The sequence below is a fragment of the Parus major genome, chromosome 2 (genome assembly GCF_001522545.3).
Source record: "Parus major isolate Abel chromosome 2, Parus_major1.1, whole genome shotgun sequence".
NCBI classification, from domain to species: domain Eukaryota; kingdom Metazoa; phylum Chordata; class Aves; order Passeriformes; family Paridae; genus Parus; species Parus major.
This window is the reverse complement of record NC_031769.1, coordinates 71,142,255-71,155,600: the sequence shown is the minus strand read 5'-3', so window position 1 is coordinate 71,155,600 and position 13,346 is coordinate 71,142,255.

Below are 13,346 nucleotides of genomic sequence, written 5' to 3'. Positions count from 1 at the left end.
ATCAGGATCCCTCCCCAATGAATGACATAACAAATAAGACACAATATTTCTAGGAAGATCTTGCCAACATTAAGAAACAATAAATTAATGCTGCTATTATAAAATTTATAAAGCCAATATATTTTTATTATAGTAATGTGAAACTTACTGAGCCTAGAAAAAGGAAATTCAAGACTAATTCTTGTTCATTCAAAACACCACCAATAAAACATCCAACAAACCTTCAACCCCAATAATCTCTGCAGGAGTCTTTGAAATAATGAGGAAGAGAATTACAGGTATAATTCAATAAATGTAATAAGAAATTCATTAAATTCAATACGAATACTAGATGTTGATATAAGATGGTTAATTTCTACTGGGGAGAAATGTCAGAAGGATTTTATTAGTACATTATAGCTTGAGACCCACTAAGATCTTTACCAAATATTGAAGAACAACCAGCTCCTGTGGGTCCTCAGTGTCCATAACCTTATTTTAAGAACTGCTGAGCTCAACATAAAACTGAGTCTTGCAATCAACTTTTTATTATCCCAAGTTTTCAAGAGTTCCCTCACTTTCCTCTCATAGCAGTTTTCTTTATAGTTTATTGTAGCATCTACCTTTTCCGATACACCTACAGTACCATCGTATTTAGCTGGACAAACTCTTGTCATCATTGTTATCGCATTCAGGAAATTTATTTTTGGCATATGTGTGGAACATCCAAGTGGTGTCTATCAGGGCTCTGACATTCTGTTACTAGGTTCTACAGTGAGTTTTGCATTCAGCTGACACTATTGCTCAGGAAATGGATCACCCTCTTCTTAATTTCCAGAATATTTGTTTGCTTTTTTTTTCATTTGCCTTTAAGAAGGAAACTGAGTACTATTTCAGAAATAGATTACTGTGTATCTTTGTATAAGCCTTAAATCTGCTTTCCTGAGAACTCTGATATGTTCTGTAAAAGGTATATTTTGTGCCCTATTTACACTTGTAGCATTAGCTCACACTGCATAAATTAGAAGACAGACTGTAAAAGACTGAGTACAAACTTCAGTATTTTTTCCCTCTTTTCCTTTTTTTTATTTTTTTTTTTTTTGCCCCAAAGCTGAGCTCATCTTTAAAGTGTCTTTTTTTCATCTTTATCTTCGGGCAGTAGTGCTTATTAGAATATTAGGTCAATCTTCTTATAAACATGCCATGTCATTTAAACCTTTCTTTTTCCTTTTCCTTCCTGGAAATCTCACTGTTATCATTTTCTATTGAGTAATTATTACAGACGGATTAGTAAAGACCAATCCTGAATTTTCCATTTAATAAGAGACCTGATCAAACCAAAAGGAATGGTGGTTGTGTTTTTCTTCCCCATCCCCTGTTATGGGACATAATCCCATGGAAGTAGTGTATGAAAAAAAGCAGTTTTTATAGTTTATAACATAAAATTGATTTAATAAACAATTTATATTCTTATTGGGATCACAATATTTTAGGTAATAACTTGGTTCTAATATAAGTAATTTCTTTTAACAACTATCTCTCACTTCTTCATTTAGTTTTCCTTACAATCTTATTTTTCTTCCAAATATTGTCCTGTCTATGACCATTTCTTTAAACAATTGCTAAATCTTCTGACACGGATCAGAGAAACACAGCACTTTGTTCTTGCCCCTGCAGTCTCTCAGCACCCTGTGTGGCTGAGATTTCTTTCTTAGTGATGAGCAAGCCTTTGTTTCTCTTTGCTTTTTCAGTGATCTTTTCTCTGAGACTTGGAAACTCTTGATCAATCCTTTAATCTGAAATGTCATCAAGAACATCTCAGAAAAAAGCAGACATCTTCATCCAATTGCGCTATCTGTGTATGTCTGTTATTTGCTAGGCATTTTTAAATCTTAGGAAAAAGAAAGCCCTACCCGTGATTTGGCTGTGTTTTCATAAAAGATTTAAACAAAGATGGTATGAAGTTGCTTTTCTCATAGAAAAAATGTTAATCTAAAACTCTCCTTTATTATCTCCAAACCTGAATGTCACGAGGGAATATAATGGCAGACAAATTATCTAAATAAATAATAAATATACCTCCTACATTACCTGACTCAATATCTGGTATATTTACATGAAGAAAACATCAGAACTTTTATAAGAATATCCGTTTAGTCACTGTAACTAATCTTTAGGATCTAAACAGACAGACATCTTTAAGTTCAGCTATTATCCTATGTCCTCCAAGGAATAGCACTGCAAAGGGGGCATGACAGCATGTCAGGTTTACCACTGCAAAGGAAACTTGATCACATGTCTTTACCTGTCAGATATGCAAGTTCTCACTAACATATATCATATGGAAATTTATGTGTGTTTTAGGACCCAGTACTGTAAAATCAGTCTCACTATGAAATAAAATCTTCTATTCTCTATGTTAAATAACTGATTAAGAGAAAATATCATGGGAGATGATCTAAAAAGACCTTCAACTTCATTCTGCACAGATTATGATTTCTTGAAAGTGCTGTGGTAAGAGGTTAAACAATATAATCCCACAAAAAGAAAATATTTAAAATGCTTAATCAGGTGCAGATGGAAATATTTGTAATCCTTTATAAAAAATACAAAAATCTACCTCAGGAGGGAAGAGTAAAGCAGGACCTAAAAGTAAAACTTAAGAATAAGTCACCTGCAAAAAAGTATTTCTTTATGAAGAACCATATGTTCTGTCACATTTTTTATTAGGGATTTGCTATAAATCATAGAGTATGTCGGCTGTTACATACTGCTAACTGAATATGCCTCTGCCTTGCTCTTGCTCTTCTGTGAGCTATATTCTAAAGATAATCTTAAAATAAATATAGCACACATCTATAGGTAAACCTAGATTTTAAAGAAACAAAAACAGAAACAAAAACAAAGCACCCAACCTCCCCTTCCCCCACCCAAGATTTATCAAAGTCACAAAGCTCTCTTATTGTTAAACACAAACACAGAAAAAGAGGCAAGCAGACACAAATGAAGAACCAAAGTAGAAATCTGAAAGGCACAGTAGAGATAAGCTTTCTTAGCTTTCTTAGATGTCTGTCTGCCCCTGACAAAATGCTGACATCCACAAGTGCTGCTTTCCAAGCATCATTTCCCTCTCTTTCACCAAGATCCTTCTAGATCCAAGCCATGATTTTGTTTTGGTGTGAGCTTAATGAAGGGGGGAATGGATGATGATGCTAACAACAAGCAACATCCCTTCCAAAATGTATAAATGCATTTACAATCTATAGGAAATAACTTTCTTTTAGAGCACAGCTTTGTCTTCCTGATGCTCACGATAACAATCACATACTCCCCCTAAAAAAATATCCTTTATATTCCATGTACATTACTAAATATATCAGAGTAATTTAGAGAATTACTGAGCTGTTAAGGTCATAAGTCACAAATGTATTTGATATAGATTAATCCAAGCTTAAAGCATTAATACTCCCCTGTGTCGCTTAAAAGCATAGGCAAATTTGTCTTGACAAAATTATTGATTTTAAAAGATACCTTAAAACAAGTTTCTATAGATTATGCAGAATTTATGTATAATACATACTGATTATATTTTACTCTAATAAAACATGTTTTAATGCTATGAATGCATTTCTCTGTTAACCCTAGGATATTGGAGGTTATATAATTCGGCAATGATATTAAGCTTTTATTAATCATGTACTGTTTACCCATGTCATTTTTCTTAATTCCACTAATTTGATTACTCTTTTCTCACTCAATTACAAAAAGAGACTAAAATGAATATGTTAATTTTTAAAAATTGTTGAGAAAGGAAAATTTTATGTGTATCACTCAAAAAAAACAAAAAAAAACCCAAAAAAACCAAGATCCCAAAATTATTTGCAGCATTTAGAATCTAGCCCATTATCTGGTATTTACCAAGTTAAAGAGATTTTTATCAATTTACATTCTATTAAAGAAATTCAAAAGCATAAATTTCTGAATGCATTCTTAAAGAAAAATCTTAAATTTTCCTCAGAATCTGAAAAAAACAAAGACAACTAATAGGGAAACTTGTATAGAAAGTTCTCCAGCTCTCTATATGGGTGAAATCTTGACACGGATTGATAAAGAGGTAACTTATTTTTTTCAACAGTTTCCCTTTAATCAACAATAATTTTATAGGTGACTGAGGAGAAGAATACCCATTTTTTTTCATGGAAAATACGATACATCCTTTCTCTGTCTTCCTTCCTTATTGGCAGTTAACTGAGAATCTGTAATAAATGTGCTCAGCATTTTTAATCTGTGGCAGAGGAGTTGTAAAAAATTATACTACTGTATAATATTATCAGGAAATCTAAGGTTTTGTGGTTTCATTTTTTGCCCTGACCTTGTAGAAACACCTATGTTACAAGCCTTTTATTTTGTTTAGGGTGAGCATTTGCAACTCACCTACATTTCTACTTCACTTTGTCAAGTTACAGTGGGTTGCTATTCTTACAGGAAGTAATCATAAAACTAAGGAATTGTTTCTTTGATTTCCATTACCAGCTGTGGGCCAAGTAATTTCACTAATGTGATAACATGTAAGAGCTATAAGCTTTCACAAAAGAGGAAATTACAGAGCATTGTCATTTTTTCTGTGCAAGAGTTGCTTTTATTTAAATAGTTTCGAATTTATAGAATAATGTAATTTTTCTCTCTCAACTCCAAGTACATCCACAGACAAAGTAAACAGACTTACAGAAAGGCAAATCCACCACAAAGCAAAGACAAACTATCTAGAATATTAAATGATATCATGTTATTGCAAATGTAGAAACAGGTCAAGTTAAATGTGTAAAGACCTAGTGGAATTAATAGGTATGCACCAATTTATATCATGCAACATTTTTATCCATGAATCTTGTTCAGATTCCCTTTCTCTATCAAAGAAATACATGCAGTTCTCTTCTGAAAGAGAATGAATAAGAGACAGGGACAAAAATAAAATAATCATCATAAACTATTTTAAATTAGAATCACAGAAATAGTGTGAAAATAATGAATACCCAGAAAATGTTCAAGAAAAAATACCCAGTAAGTTAAGGTATTTTTTCAGACAGCAGGTTTACCTGAGAAGAAATTATGAAGAATAATGTTCCCAAAGCAGTCAAATATATGCTGTTGACAAAAAAGGAATTGCTTCTGAAACATACATGCTTTTATATGTCTTTTACCACTTGAAAAATGTTAACATTGGGAAAGGGCAATATAGATTACCATCCTGCTCCTGTATCAATACAATTGTTAATATATTATTATTGACACTTTCACAAATAGAAATTTTTCAAATGTAAAAAAAAACCTCTTCATTCTTTTGTCATAAGCTTTTTAAACTTCAAGAGAGGCTGAACATTAAGCTAGGTCTAGCTTTATATGCCCCTTGTGGGGCATGTAAGACATGTTAGAATGTAAATCAATTTTGCAGTGTACATTCCTCTTGCAGAACTCTTGTTTTGTAACCAACACTGACAGATGGTGATTTGTGTCCCCGTGGTCTTTGCAGAAAGCTTGTTGTAAGTTGGTACCTCAACAGATATGAGCAAAATACCCATGAGCACAGTGTATTTGGGCTAATTTTCTAATGCTTTCCCCAACTGCATTTTAATTAAAAAAACAAAAAGAGTTCCTCATGGGCCCAGGGGCCACTCAGGTAAGAAGAAACATGGGTCCTAATTCTGCTTTTAATTATATTTTTCTATGTTCTTTGACCTCAAAGCAGTTTCTTTTACAATAATCAGGGGTGAAATTTAACAATATCAGAAACAGAATGAAGATTTAAAGCTTCATTAAGTTCTTCAGTCACTAAATGTGCCTGGAAAACTTTATGTGTCAAGATCTTCAATCAAAAAAAGAGATAAAAGAATTCATTTCAGAAACACTGGAGTCTGCAATGACTTGGCCTACTGTGATATCTTTAAACATAAGGAATAAAAATATTTTCATTTCTAACAAAAGCCCTGTTGATCTGATAAGATCAACCCTTATCAAGATGCATGGGGGAATAACAGTGCTGTGACATTTTTATAGTCAGTCTTCAGATAATAACTTCTTGAAGCATGAGATTATGCCATGATCGAGGGCTTAAAGTCCAGTGAAAGTTCAGGAAGAGTGCATGAATGTTAAAAAGGTAAAAGGAGGATATTGAAGGAAGGTGGGAGAAAAGTGGAGAAAAGAGAAGCAGTAACCAGAAGACGGAAAGAGCATGACAGATTAAAAAGGTGATTGGAACAACCTGTTAAAAGAAAGATCAATATTAGCTGAAGAATCAAAAAATAAAGAGGAAGAAATGCCGAGTTTATAAGGATTGCTACTCTGATGAGAAACAGGATTAGGAAATTTTTTACTAAAACAAAAAAAAAAAATTAGTATTGAATCTTCATTTTATGAGAACAAATCATCTGTCAGGCAATTCTTACATACATATCCCTTACCCAAGACACTAAATAAAAGGAAGGATTTGAAAACATACTGTAAATTTAGAGACTGCTGAAAGGGATTGGAGAGAAAACAATGTGTTTTATTTCTTTGAAAAAGCACGTTACATCTGTCTGCTACAAGATCTATGCATATTATTCATAATAGGTGACTTTTTCCTTACTAGTTTTCAAGGTCATAACCTGGAAATGTTTTGTGACCTCTTCTCAAAGTTCATTTGCTAGGTTTCAAGGTATATTTTCTCAGAGAACTCTGGTCTTTATGGGGGATTATTTTTATGCAGGCAGTCCAAACTCTGGTCTCTCCAGCAACCTCAGTTTCTTCTCATCCTCTTTGTAGGAGGAGATCAGTGTCCCATTACAACTTGTTGGTCAGCAAGAAAGGCACATGAACATTTATGTTTATTAGTAAACTTTTTAGCAGAGTAATAGCTAAAATGGTCTAAGCTTTAAAATTCTCCAGTGCCAGCTGGAGAATCAGAAAATATATGTGTATGAGGCTTTAATTAACTGTAAAATCTGAAGTGAATTGCGTTGCATGATACCTGGGGATTTCAGTGAAGAACGTACATATGTTCTCTCTGCTAATTGAAGATGAGCTGCATTTTAAGGGATTACATCCCCTGAGGTCACAGAGCCAGAGAGAGCAGAAGATAGGAGAAGAATTTTAAAGGCCTAAAGTAAACTTTCTGTTAATGGTCTGCCCTTTGCAAGCAAAGTATATTAACAGTTTATCTTTAAGCTGATTTACTGCATGCTGTGTAAATTTATGTTGAAATGGGAATGTGCTATAAAAAGGAAGTTTATATACTTTTTCTTCCTAGACATAAAATATAAAATTTGAAAGGCTTATAGTTCTGCAAAAAAGCTCATACTTTATCTCATCTTTTCCATTAAGCACTGAGATCTTTTTTGTTCATCTCTTTTTAAGAGGTTGTAGAGACAGATTAAATGGAAAGTAAATTAATCCTGGCTGTAAACTTCTCTACAACATAATGGACAATTAACAACACTCCAGTGGCAGAGTGGTATGGAATTGTCTCTTTGAAAGTTGCACAAACGCAGCAGGTTGATGGGGATTTCAGCTTGCCGAAGGGGCAGATTGCAGTGCCTTGTCCCAAAATAGTTCTTAAAGCTCTGTGCTGGTATTGGCTGGAGTAGAGTTAATTTTCTTCACAGTGACTAGTACAGGGCTATGTTTTGGATTTGTGCTGCACACAGGGTTAATAATACAGAGATGATTTAGCTACTGATGAGCTTTGAATGGTTGTGATGATCAGGAGAGCTGCCTAAGGACTAGAAGAAAACAAATGCCATCCTTGTGTTCAAAAAAAGACAAGGAGGAAACTACCAACCAGTCAGCCTCACCTCCGAAAAGGTGATCAAGTGCCTCATTCTGGATTCCATCTCTATCCACATGGATGACAAGAAGCAGGTGATCAGAAGCAGTCAGCATAGATTCACTAAAGCTAAGTCATGCATGATCAGCCTGGTAACTTCCTACAATGAAATGACTATGTATGAGGATGAGAGCATTGGATACTTTTCACGTCAGCTTCAGCGAGGCTTTGAACACTGTCTCTCAGAACATTCTCACAGGCAAACTCAAGAAGTGTGAACTGCATGAATGGAGAGGAGGTGGATTGAGAACTGCCTGAACAGCAAATTCCAGAGGCTTTTGATCAATGGCACAGGATGTAGTTGGAGTCCTGTCACTAGTGTCACTAGTGTCCCCCAAGGTTCAATAAAAACAATCCAGTATTGTTTAACTTATTCATCGATGACTTGGATGAAGGGGCAGGGGCCTCCTCAGCAAGTTCACTGATGGCACAAAGCTGGGAGGAGTAGCCAATACCCCAGAAGGCTGTGCAGCCCTCAGAGGCACCTTGGTGGGCTGGAGATGTAGATGGGCAGAGTGCAACTTTCTGAAATTCAACAAGGGCAAATGCAGGGTCCTGCACCTGGGGAAGAATAACCCCATGCACCAGGACAAGCTGGGGGCCAAACTGCTGTAGAGGAGGTCTGTGGACAAGGACCTGGGGGTCCTGGTGGACAACAAACTTTCCATGAGCCAGCAGTGCCCTGTAGCTGAAGAGGCAAAAGGTATCCTGGGGTGCATTAGGAAGAACATTGTTGCCAGCTGGTTGAGGGAGGTGATCCTGCCCTGCTGCTCAGCCCTGGTGTGTCCAGTTCTGTGCTCCTCAGCAGAAGAGAGGAAATTCCTGGAGCAGGTCCAGAGGAGAGTGAAAAAGATGATTAGGGGTGTAGGGCATCTCTCTTATGAGGAAAGGATGAGAGAGGGGGTGGTTGAGTCTCTAGAAGAGAGGACTGACAAGGAACATCATGAATGTTGATTAGTATCTGAAGGGAGGATGTCAAGAGCATGGATCCAGGCTCTGCTCTGAGGTGCTGAATAATAGAACAAGAAGCAACGGGCAGAAACTAATGCACAGGAATTTCCACCTGAATGTGGGGAAGAACTTTACTGTGTGGGTGACCAAGCACTGAACAGATTGCCCAAGGAGGCTGTGGAGTCTCCCACACTGGAGATGTTTAAAAACCATCTCAACACAATCCTATGTGATGTCCTCTAGGATGACCCCACTTGAGCACAGAGCTTGGAATTACCCACTGCCATCCCTTCAAACTTTAATCCATTCTGTGATTCTGTGAATTCCACTGAGGAGCAAAGCCAGTATTGTGGCTAGCAAAACATAGTATACGAAGTTTGCAGGAAAAGAAAATATATGAAGGGGCTAAGAAAATGTGACTAAGTGGAGATTAAATTGAATTGAATCTTCTTCCTTGATTAAGTATATTGGGCAGGGTTATGAGGAAGAAAGGATTAGGTTGAACAACCTAGGCAGTATTTCTCCAGTGTTTCTTCAGCTAGGAGGGTGGTAGTGGTTTAGTGGGTTGTTTGTCTGTATCCATCTTTTCCCCAAAATCTGGTGTGCAGCTGAGATGGATAGCCACTGAATTTGGGTGTGTACATGGTTCAGTTGAGTCTGTTACACAGAAATGTGTTGTGGATATGCAATGTTTTGCAAGTTGCAGGCAAGTCTAATGCACAGTTGACCAAAGACAAGTGTGCATTTAGCATAGTCAGTGGCTGCAGTAGTCAGGGCATTACTCAGAGTGCAGCATTTTTTGGAGCACCACAGTCAAATCACATGCACATTTGAGACACAACTTCCATGTAGCTTCTAGGTGGAGATTGAATAGAATACAGACTAATAAGTGAGTAAGACAAATGAGTAAATATCTTTATTCACAATTCTAATGACTAGCTAATTAGCTAATAATTACTGCACCTTTATTTGTGTCAGCAAAATAATTGCATTTTGTCTTACAGTAGAAACAGAATTTTGGAAATTATGTAGAAAATGTTGCCTTTACAATCTACAGTAATATGTAGCTGCTGGAAGAAGAAGCAGCTTTTTAAGACATAGCCACTCCCCATATTACCTCTTAATTCAGGTGGTGCTACATTAAAAAAGGAAAGATTGAGGAAAAGTGAAGAAACTGAATGTCTCTGTTCAGCATATAAAATATTGAATACAATCTGAAAAAGAAACTGCTTACATTTCCTTTGTATGAAGTATGTGAGACATAGAAGATAAACACAGAAAGCAGCTCAGATAATATTTAGCACAAAAACCCCTGGAGAGGTTAATGAGCTGATTTCTACTGACTTTAGCAGTACTATGCAAGCACAGGATCCCCAGTATAAATTCATATTTCTTGTATTCTTAATTATAAGTCAGAAAGAAAAACAATATGTTGTAGACACTTCATGTACTCTATACATTGCTTATTTTATAAACCTGGAAGACCCACAATTAATCCACCTTTCTTCTGGACTTCCTTACAGACATGGAAAATTTGATGTCACTGGAGTTTGTTGGAAATCATACCTTTTTGCTTATATATTTGCTATTGCTATATACCTTTTGCCAGTATAATTGTGGATTGAACTACAAAACCTGTGATTTAACGTCATTGTTAAAATTATGGTATCTTTTTTAATTTTATTTTTAAAAAAAGTCTGACACCTGCTGACTAGCTGGCCATGTAATTACCTCTTTCATTTAAGTCTTACCTGTGGGGAAGGATCAATTGCAGTATGTAAGTTCAAGTGAGGCTTCTATGGCAGGGGTGTACAGCATGCAGCACCTGGGCTTCTGCCTGATTGAAATCCCTGACTATGTAGAGACACGAAGCTCTTTTGAAGCTGAAATCAAAAGGTCATTCAATGATCAAGGTGTGCATCCATCCTCCCTCCAGTAATAGAACAGTGAGATCTCCTAGGGAGGTCTTCTCTGTCTTTTGTTCTCTTCTACCTTTGAACCATTCACTGGGACCTATCTGCCCTTCTTAGTTACAAAATAAACGTCTTGTGCTTTTCAGACATGCAGGGGTTTTGGTATGCAGCTTGCAGGGCCAGGAAAGCTAGACACTGCTGTACTAGACATGGAGTTTGGCAGTTGCTGAACTTGAGAGAATTTTTCATTCTTTGCATCTCATTTGGGGAAGGCAGGATATCCTTGAGCATCAATGATTCTGTCAGAAAACAAGGGCATATTTACATATCATTTGCATACTGTAAATAGTTGTGCTCTCCTCATGGATCTTGTATTTAAAAAGCATATTGTCTGACATGAGGTGCCAAACAGAAAAAAAGTTTGCTTAAGTTTCATTAAAAACCTGAATTTGGATTATGTGTTGACAAGCGAAACAGTGTTCTACAATCAAAAATATATTTCTCTGAGTATTTAGATTACAGCGCTTATAATAAGCTTATAACTTTACAGACACTGAGAGGGTATAATGCTTGCTAACTTTCAAGTCCTAGAACAAGTTAAAAAATCTAAAAATCCAACAAATAATTTTATAAAAATAATTACAGGAATAGAAATTATAATCCATACAATTATTTTCCTGTACATATTCCAGTTTAATGGATCCATATGCATGTTCTCATATAAAAGAAATTGTGTCTTGAAGAATTCACTTCAAAGCAACATGTCCAGGAACTGATTCAAGATTAAAGTTATGATTTCCTATACAATATTTCAGCAATTCTAAAGGTGTAAGGAAAGAGATTTAGTGCTGGAGAAAACAAGAGGGATCAGGACTGATAGTTTTAAAGGCAAAAGAGAGTTACGGACAAGAATTTGGAAGAAAAACAGAAGAAGAATAGCCATCCATTTTTCAAAGCTGAACTCACAGTTCTGACAGGAGCAGGCAAGAGAGCCCTTATTGGAAGGATTAATTAGATTCATACTGGGTAGGACACTGAGGGTGGCTGCTCTAGGTAAGGTGAGTCCCTCTGTTAACTTACAACTTTTTATCCTTAGTTTCTTGACAGCCTCAGATACCTGACATCCTTATCTTTCTCTTTTCTGCTCTCCTTTGGTGGCTAGCACACCTAAGACAGTTAAAGTTTCTCCTCATATTTTTCTCTTTTATTTCTTCATTTTTCTTTTTAAACCCAGGAAAAGCTCAAGTGTGGTCCTCTTCCTCTGAAAAAGATCTCTGTGCCCTTTGTTCAGTCCCACCCCATCTTCCTGCTGAGATTAGTGACTTTTCTATAAGGACACCTCTTTTCCTCACTTCTTTCATCTTCTTGCACCTTTCACCCATTTTCTTTCTAACTCTTAAGAAAGAAAAAGAAGGATCTGAGTAAAGAGGCTAGACAAAATGATCTTATGACACTAGCTCTTCTTTGGAAGACTGTGATTTGAATTCAGTGATTTTTGGAAAGTACAGACCAATCTACTGCAACTGTTTTATTTTTTATTTTTTTATGGCAGTATTATTGTCCAAGTATCTGAATAAAATCAAGGAGAAATGTCTGTGGTTCTCTGAGACAGAAAAGTGAGAGGCAATTGGTTTCCAGACTAATATATATAATATTTTGCCCCATTCTGAGCTGCTGCTGAAGGCTTACCATGGCCATATCAAACAAAGGCAATTGCTAGTTGCTTTTAGCTGTTTTCACCTTTTTTCTTCAGTGTGCACGCATTTTTAATTCTGCATATTTTCTTATTCATTCTCTCTTCTTTAATTCTGCATTACTATTCTTACTCACTAAGTAGTAACAAGCACAGGTAAAGTGTGTTTGTTCTAGAGAGGAGATGCCACACTTTGGAATATATCTTGTGCAGCTCCAATGCTGAGCACTCTCTGGTACTGCCCACAGAAATTACATAATGCTCATTTCTTACAGTATTCCTGTTTCTGAGATTTGTCATCAGCTCTAATTTACATTCTCACCTGAATATATATTTGGAAAATGTGACTTTTTTTTCCTACTCATACTGGTGTTTTCAGATTACAGTGATTACCTGCATTCTAGAGATTGTGACAGCACACTTTGTTTACTTTCCTTGTTCATGTCTTAAGCACAATCTACTCTCCATTAAGTAGAAAATGGAGGTTTTCACACAGTTGGGATTCACTCACTAAAAAATCATTGAGATAAATTTGAGGGAGAACAAAGCTTCTCCACTGTCATTACAAAACAGTTAATATCCTTTAAAACACTGCAGTGTATGCTAATGACAGGCTAAATTTTAATCTACTCTCTAAACAAAGAAGAAAGCAGGAATATGCTAAAAAAATGAATAGCGAATATTATCTGCTGTCTCTGTGAGGCCATTGCACTGAACAGGCAAGACACACACCCTTGATTATACAGGTTGATTAAGACATTTTCCAGCTTTGTTTGCATGCAAAACACATCCTGTTTTTTCAAAGTGACTGAAAAAAGAGAAAAGCAAATTCAAAATTCAAAAATCTCATGGGATATTTTTGAGAAAGCTTCTGTATATGACATACAATGATAATGGATAGAGCAGCAATAAAAAAGATGGTCGTGAACAGAAAGCAAGCGGTTTTGTA